The sequence below is a fragment of the Elephantulus edwardii genome, unplaced genomic scaffold, assembly GCF_000299155.1.
Source record: "Elephantulus edwardii isolate Elephantulus edwardi_28Jun2011 unplaced genomic scaffold, EleEdw1.0 scaffold00056, whole genome shotgun sequence".
Taxonomy (NCBI): domain Eukaryota; kingdom Metazoa; phylum Chordata; class Mammalia; order Macroscelidea; family Macroscelididae; genus Elephantulus; species Elephantulus edwardii.
The window spans coordinates 10,390,749-10,398,670 of NW_006399806.1; positions in this window are offsets into that span (position 1 = coordinate 10,390,749).

The window sequence follows — 7,922 nt, forward strand, 5'->3', positions numbered from 1 at the left end:
ATTTCCTGGCTGCTGGTGCCAAGACTGTTGACTATGAGATTGAGTTAGTTCACTCAGCATAATGTCCTCCTGTGTCTCCCAAGTTATGTAGTAATTTTCAAAATCATTGTTCCTGAGTGCTGCATAGTGTTCCATCATGTGAATGTACCACAATGTCTCAATTTATCCGATTGTAGTTGGACATTTGGGCTCTTTCCATGTTCTTGTGACTGTGGATAATGCTGATATGAACATTGGTTCTTTAGGTGTCTCAGTTCTCAATTTTTGGGGGTATATTTTTAGGAGTGGAATAACTGCATCATATGCTCAGCTTTTTGAGTAAACGCCAAACTGCCTTCCAGAGTAGTTGTACCTTTTTACAATTCCACCAACAGTGTATGAGAATTCTTCTCTCTCCACATTCTTTTCAACATTTATTGCTTGCTGTCTTATTAAATTTTGCCACTGCTATTGAAGTGAGATGGTATTTCATTTTGGTTTTGATTTGCATCTCTCTTATTAAATGCTATCCTTTTGGTTTTATGTAATTTGTTATTCTAAGGAGCGAATGCCTTCTTGGCATTATTGTTCACCTTTTCTTTCTCACACACATTGCTGTTGAGTTGGATTCAATTCATAGCTGACCCTTCAGTGGGTTTCTAAGGCTGAAAATCACAAGAGAGGAGACAGATCATCTTTTTCCTGTGGAGCATTTGGTGGATTTGATGCACCAAAGAAGTATAACCTTTCAGATACAGCATAGCTCTCTACTCCCTAATCTACCAGAGCTCCCTTGTTGGAACCATCTTATAATTGAGCCTTTAATGGGTTGACAGAGGCTGTAAAACAGAAGACATTGTCCATCTTTCTCCCACCGAGCAACTGCTGGACTCGAACAGCTTACCTTTGGGATGCCTTCACAATTCCTTAATTCTAAGCCACCCAAAGATATGGTCATTTCCACAGTCAGCATCTGGCCTGGTTTTAACTACTGATAATGACTTTCTCTAATGATTCTTTTCACAGAGACAATCAATCCAATGCTTTTGTAGTATATCAGGTGAGGTCCATGTGTAAATAGTGTCATGCTTGAAAAGATGGAGAGTCAGCAGAAGAGAAGAAGACTCTCAATGAGACGGACTGACATCGTGACTGCAGGAATTGGCTCAAGTGTGTTAGAGATAATGAAGATGGCATAGGACAGCATTCAGATCTATTGTTCGCAGGGTTGCTATAAGGCAAACTCGAATCATTGGCACCTAACAACAACAGGCCACCAAAACTCTCAATCTGTTCACAGGAAATTAATTTGTGGTAATAAGATGGAGATAGACACAGAATGAATGAGAGAGAGAGAGACAGAAACAGAGGGAGGGGAAAAAGAGAGAGAAATGGTGAAGGAAGAATGTTATTTCATTAATAAGTTTGATTCCAAATGAATGCAAAGACATAACATTATTATTATATTGGTGATAGCAGGATTTTCTAAAATAGAAATATTTGTATGTTTCAATAAGTGAGTAAACTACCTAAACATACATAGGAATGGAAATGAAAATATTAAAAAGACTGGCGGCAAAATATCAAGCATACACACAGAGGGAAGGTAGTAGAAGTGGAGTCAAGGACACAGGTAATGGATATAGTCTAGAAATGAATAGTCAGGTTTTCTTCAGTGGAAAGAGGAAAGATTATAGGCTTGTCAGTGTGCATGTGTTAGGAGAAAGTTGGAAATGGAGGTAATTAGTGCCAATTGGCCTAAATCAGTGCTTCTCACCACTGACTGTGTGATAGAATCACTGGGGGAGGTTTTGAGAAAATACTGATATGTAGATTTCATGTCATGCCAATTAAATCAGAGTCTCTAGGGGTGGAGCTGTGTCCTCAGCATTTATAAAAACTCCCAAGGTGAGCCTAATGTGCAGTCACATTTGAAACCCACTGGCCTATATCTTCTTAGTTAACATGGCAGCAATTTTTCCTGCTGTGAGCACAGGAAGTAGTGTGAGAATAAGACAAACTTTTAGAAGAAGGTTAACTAAGTGACAGGAAAAACTCAATGGGAAGCCAATAAACTACACTGAAAATATTTTGAGAAGTCCTGTGGACACAAATAATATCAAATAGTCTGAAGCATAGAGGGGTTCAGCCAATGTGACATTGTGTTCTCTGTCAATGTTAGGCAGCTAAGGAGTGGGGGACATTAGGGTTATTCTGGATGGAGAACCAGTTTTTCTAATAGGTCCCAAATCACACACATTTGAAAAACTTGCTAAAGATACAAATTCTAGAGCTTTATTTCTAGTAATCTTCTTTCAGGAGATCTGGGATTTCGTATTTTTAAAAATTCTTTGATCTTCTTGACTTTTTATTAAAAGTTCACACTGCCAGTTAACTCATTTAACAATTTCTACACATTCTTCAGGAAAATTAGACACATTTAGCACAATGTGCTAATATTCTCTCTAATTTGACCCTATTTGTTCCCTTTCCAGCATTCTAGTTTTCTGGTTCTCTTATCTTCTCTCATTGACTGAGTGATTGTTGTTGTTATTATGTGCCGTCAAGTAGCTTGCGACTCATAGCAACCCTATGTATGACAGCCCTAAACCCTGCTCTAGCCTGTGCCAATCGCACTGCCTCTGATACACCCATCCCGATTATCCCAGTCACTGAATCAATCCACCTCATAGAGGGTCTTCCCCTCCTGCGCTGTCCCTCCACCCTCCCAAGCATGACGTCCCTCTCCAAGGACCTGTCTCTCCTTACAGCATGCCCAAAGTATGTCAGACAAAGCCCCAGAATCCTTGCCTCCAAGGAACAGCCTGATTTAATCCTCCCCAGGATGAATCTGTTTGTTTTCTTGGCAGTCCATGGTACATTCAATACTCTTCTCCAGCACCACAGCTCAAAGGCATCAATTCTCCTTCTGTCCTCCCTAGTCATTGTCCAACTCTCTGATACAAGTGATTGCAAAGATCATAGATTGTATCAGACACACCTTAGTCTCTAGACCTTTTAATCTAATACTAATAGTTTTTACGTACAAGTAACATATTTTTTTTATCATAGTCACTCTGTTATTTTACTTAAGGGTAGTCTCAGCAATAGATAGCGGCATTTTTCACCATCACAGAACATGGAAACAGCCCAAATGTCCAACTACATTAGAATGGATTGAGAAATTATGGTGCATTCACATGATGGAATACTATACAGCATGCAGGAGCAATAATTTTGTAAATCACTACCTAACCTGGGAGGAAAGGAAGAGCATTATGTTGAGCGAACTAACTCAGTCCTATTAGGACAAATACTGTATAAGAACATGATTGTAGAAAGAGTATGATGATCCAAGTTGGGGGGGTGGATAGGAGCAAAGGAATGAGGATGGGCAAGGGTTGGAGATGGGGGTTAGTATACAAACTTTGAAATTAAACCAGTATAAAGTAAAAATTTTATGAAAAAACACATATATACAAACCCATGAGTATCTCAGGGCAACACTCACATGAAATATTTTCTCCTCTGCTACTCAGGCTGTGTTCCATTTTATTTTAGGCAGCTTCAAATTTTCCCACAATAATGGATGTTTGCAGTTATTTTCCTCATTTTATGAGCATCTTCCAACCTTAAGAGATCATCATCTTGCACTATATTTAAGAATGTTCTTCCATTATGCATAAGGATTTTAGAGGCCCACTATTTCAGAATAGTAACAGTCCTACTTCTTGCTCTGTCTTTATCTGAAAGTTTTGCTTGAAACCTATCCAATATGGATAAACCCACTGGTGTTGGAAATACTGGCAACATATCTTCCAGTAACACAGCAACAATGCCTAAATCACCACAGTATAGTAAACTGATAGAGAAGTGCTATACTCCCAAAAGCAAACTATGAAACAAGCACATAAACATTAAAAAACATGCATGTTTGTTATGGGAAATAGAAGACAAGTTTTCTGGCATGGGAGAATGTATATGCTAACTCAGCAGAACTTTGGAGTTGAGATATTTAGTGAGGTCAGAGTTCCTGCTTATCTCCATGGTAATCTAGGCCCTAAAATGTGAACCACATCAGGGGAAACATCTGTTATGGTCTAGGAATGTGTCAAGGGGTGGGTACTCAGCCTAGACGCAGAACAGGGGAAAACCGTATGGTTTAAAATCAATGAAAGGTGTTTGCTAGGATTGTATCCTTTCTCCATATCTATGTAATCTATATACTGAACAAATGATCCAAGAAGGTGGACTCGGTGAAAAAGAATATAGCATCAAGTTTGGAGGAACAATCTATATTATAGAGATGACACAATCTTTCTTGCAGATAAAGCAGATGACTTGAAGCAATTACCAAAAAATATCGAAGACTAGATTCTTAAATATAGATTACATTTCAACATTGTGTTGTTGTTATTATGTGCAATTGAGTTGCCCATGACTCATAGTGACTCTTTTTACAATAGCTCTGAACCCTGCACTATGCTGAGCCACTCTCACTGAAAGTAAGATTTCCTGGGTGCTGGTACTAAGAGTGTTGATTGTGGAGCCATGAAAACTGAAGCTGTTAACAATTGTAATCTCTTCACTATTTATCATGATGCTGCCAATTGACCCAGTGATGCAAATCTTTGTTTTCTTAATAAAGTTTTAATTTTATACCTGTTTACTTACAAAGTTCATATACATTGTTTTTCACACCGGATGTTTCCCCTTTCCTTTACCCACCTCTCCCTCCATCCATAATCATAGGGTTGCACAGTCTTTGTTTTCTTGATGTTTATCTTCAATCCATATTGAAGGCTGCGGTCCTGACCTTCTGCAGCCAGCGCTTCAGGTCCTCCTCAGTTTTAGCAAGCAAGGTAGTGTCATCTGCATAACATACATTGTTGATGAGTCTTCCTCAAATCCTGATGCTACATTCCTCCTCATATAGCCTATATCGAAACAGTATCATACACAAACATGATCCTCCTGAAAATTATCCAAAACTGACTGGAATAGCACATCAACAGAGAATTGCCAGACATGCAGGCTGGGTTTAAAAGAGACCACGGCACTAGAGGTATTAAACCCAATGTTAGATGGATCTTAACTAAAAGAATACCAGAAAAATGTCTATCTGTGTTTCAATGACTATGCAAAGGCATTTGACTATGTGGATCACAACAAAATGTGGCTATCTCTGAGAACAATGGGAATCTCAGAACACTTGATTATGCTTATGTGAAACTTGTACTTAGACAAGAAGGCAGTCATCAGAACAGAGAAGGAAATACTGCATGATTCAAAATCAGGAAAGGTGTATGCCAGGGGTACATCTTATCTTCAAACCTTCTCAATTTATATGTAACTCATAGCCACCTTATATACAACAGCTCTGAAGCCTGCCCTAATCTGAGCCAGTCTCACTAATTCCAAAACACCAACCCCAAATACCCCACTTACTGTGTCAATCCATCTCATCCAGGGTCTTCCTTTCCTGGGCTCTATCTCTCCATCTTTCTTAGCATGATGTCCCTCTCCAATTACTGGTCCTTTCTGGCTACCTGTACAAAGTATGTGAGAATCCTAGCCTCCAAGGAGAAAGTTGGTTTCATGCTCTTCAAGAAAGACCTGTTTGTTCTCTTGGCAATTTATAGTATACTCAATACTGTTCTCCAGCACCACACTCAAAGGTATTGATTCTTCTTCTGTCATTTTAATCATTGTCCAGCTCTCTTATGCAGAGCAAAAATTTGTGAAGACCATGTCTTAAATCAGGTGTACCTTAGTTTCTAGACTGACATCATTGCTTCTCAGTAGCTGGAAAACGTCCCTGACAGCAGATCTTCTGAGTGCAACTTGTCCTTTTATTTACTGACTGCTGGTACTAAGAATGTTGATTGTGGAGCCAAGCAAGCTGAAATTGTTAGCAACCTCATCTCTTTTCCATCTATCATGATGCTTCTGATAGACCCAGTGGTGAGAATCTTTGTCTCCTTGACACTGAGTTTCAATCCATATTGAAGACTACAGTTATTGACTTTCTGTAGCAAGCGCTTCAGATCCTCATCAGTTTTAGCAAGTAAGGTTGTGTCATCTGCCTATCAGAGATTACTGACAAGTCTTCCTCCAATCCTGATACCATATTCCTCCTCATAAAGCTCAGCCTCTCAAGCTCCCTAATATATCCATCTGTATATTTGAATTACTTTTTTTTAACTTTATGCTATGCTCACCACTCCTATAGTTAGTGATACTTTTCCTATCATTAAAAAACAAAACAATTTGGCTGATGCCATGCTCGTGGCTGGGAGATGTTTGCTGAAAGTTTAAAATTTACAAGTAAATTTTATCAAACATTCAGAGAAGAACTGTCACCAATTCTACATAAACTATTTCAGAAAATACAAAAAGATGGAATTCTCTCAGACTCATTCTATGAAGCAAACACATCCTTGATACCAAAACCGGATAAAGAGACTACCAAGATAGAAAACTATAAGCCAATATCTCTCATGAACATAGATGCAAAAATTCTGAATAAAATCATAGCCAATAGAACCCAATGATACATTAAAAAAAAATTCACCATGACCAAATGAGATTCATAACAGGTATGCAAGGATGGTTCAACATAAGAAAAACAAAACAGAGAGTAAGAACCACATGATCCTGTCAATTTATATAGAAAAGGCCTTTGACAAAATCCAACAACCTTTCCTGATTAAAACACTCAGAAAAATAGGAATAGAAGGGAATTTCCTCAACATAGTAAAAAAGTATATACATTGTTCTCACTGGAGACAAGTTAAAGACATTCCCCTTGAGAACAGGAACTAGGCAACAATACCCACTGTCACCTCTCCTATTCAATATTGTATTAGAAGTATTAGTGGTAACAACAAGACAAGAGAAGGAAATAAGAGGTATCCAAATTAAAAAAGAGGTGGTAAAATTATCTCTCTATGTACATGATATGATAGTATACTTAGAAAACCTTAAAAACTCAGCAAGAAAACTACTGGACATAGTTAACCAATTCAGTGAAGTGGCAGGATACAAGATCAACATACAAAAATCAATTGGATTTCTCTACAGTGACAAAGAGAATACAGAGCTGGAGCTAAGAAAAACAATACTCATCACGATAGTTAATGACAAGATTAAATACTTGGGAGTAAATCTAACTAGAAACACAGAAGACTTATTCAAAGACAATTACAAAACATTAGTAAATGAAACAAAGAGACTTGGAGAAACTAAAGAAAATCCCTTACTCATGGATAGGAAGACTCAATATTGTAAAAATAACAATACTACCAAAGGCAATCTACATGCACAATGCAATCCCAATACGAATACCAATTCCATTCTTAAATGAAATGGAAAAGGCAATCTCCGATTTCATTTGGAATGGAAAGAGACCCTGAATACGCAAAGCACTCCTTAAAAAGAGAAACAAGGTAGGAGGCATCTCACTCTCTGATTTCAAATCCTACTACACTGTCATGGTCGTCAAGACAGCATAGTACTGGTACAACGACAGACACATAGATCAGTGTAATAGAATTGAAAACCCAGAAATCAGCTCATCCACCAATGGTCAAACTGATTTTTGACAAGGAGATTAAATCAGGTAAGTGGGAAAATGACAGCCTTTTTAATAAATGGTGTTGGAAAAATTGGAAAACCATCTGCAGAAAACTTAGACAAGACCACACCTCACATCATACACAAAAACCAACTCAAAGTGAATCAAGAACTTAGGAATAAAACCAAGGACTGTAAACATCATTAGAGAAAAGCTTGGAAGAACCCTAGAAGAACTAATCCACAACTTGAACAGTCTTCCAAGCATTCTGGAAAACCTACAACCAGGAGAGGATAAAATGGATGGGACCTTCTAGAAATCAAATCCCTCTGCACTTCCAAAAACTTCTCCAACGAGGTAAAAAGAG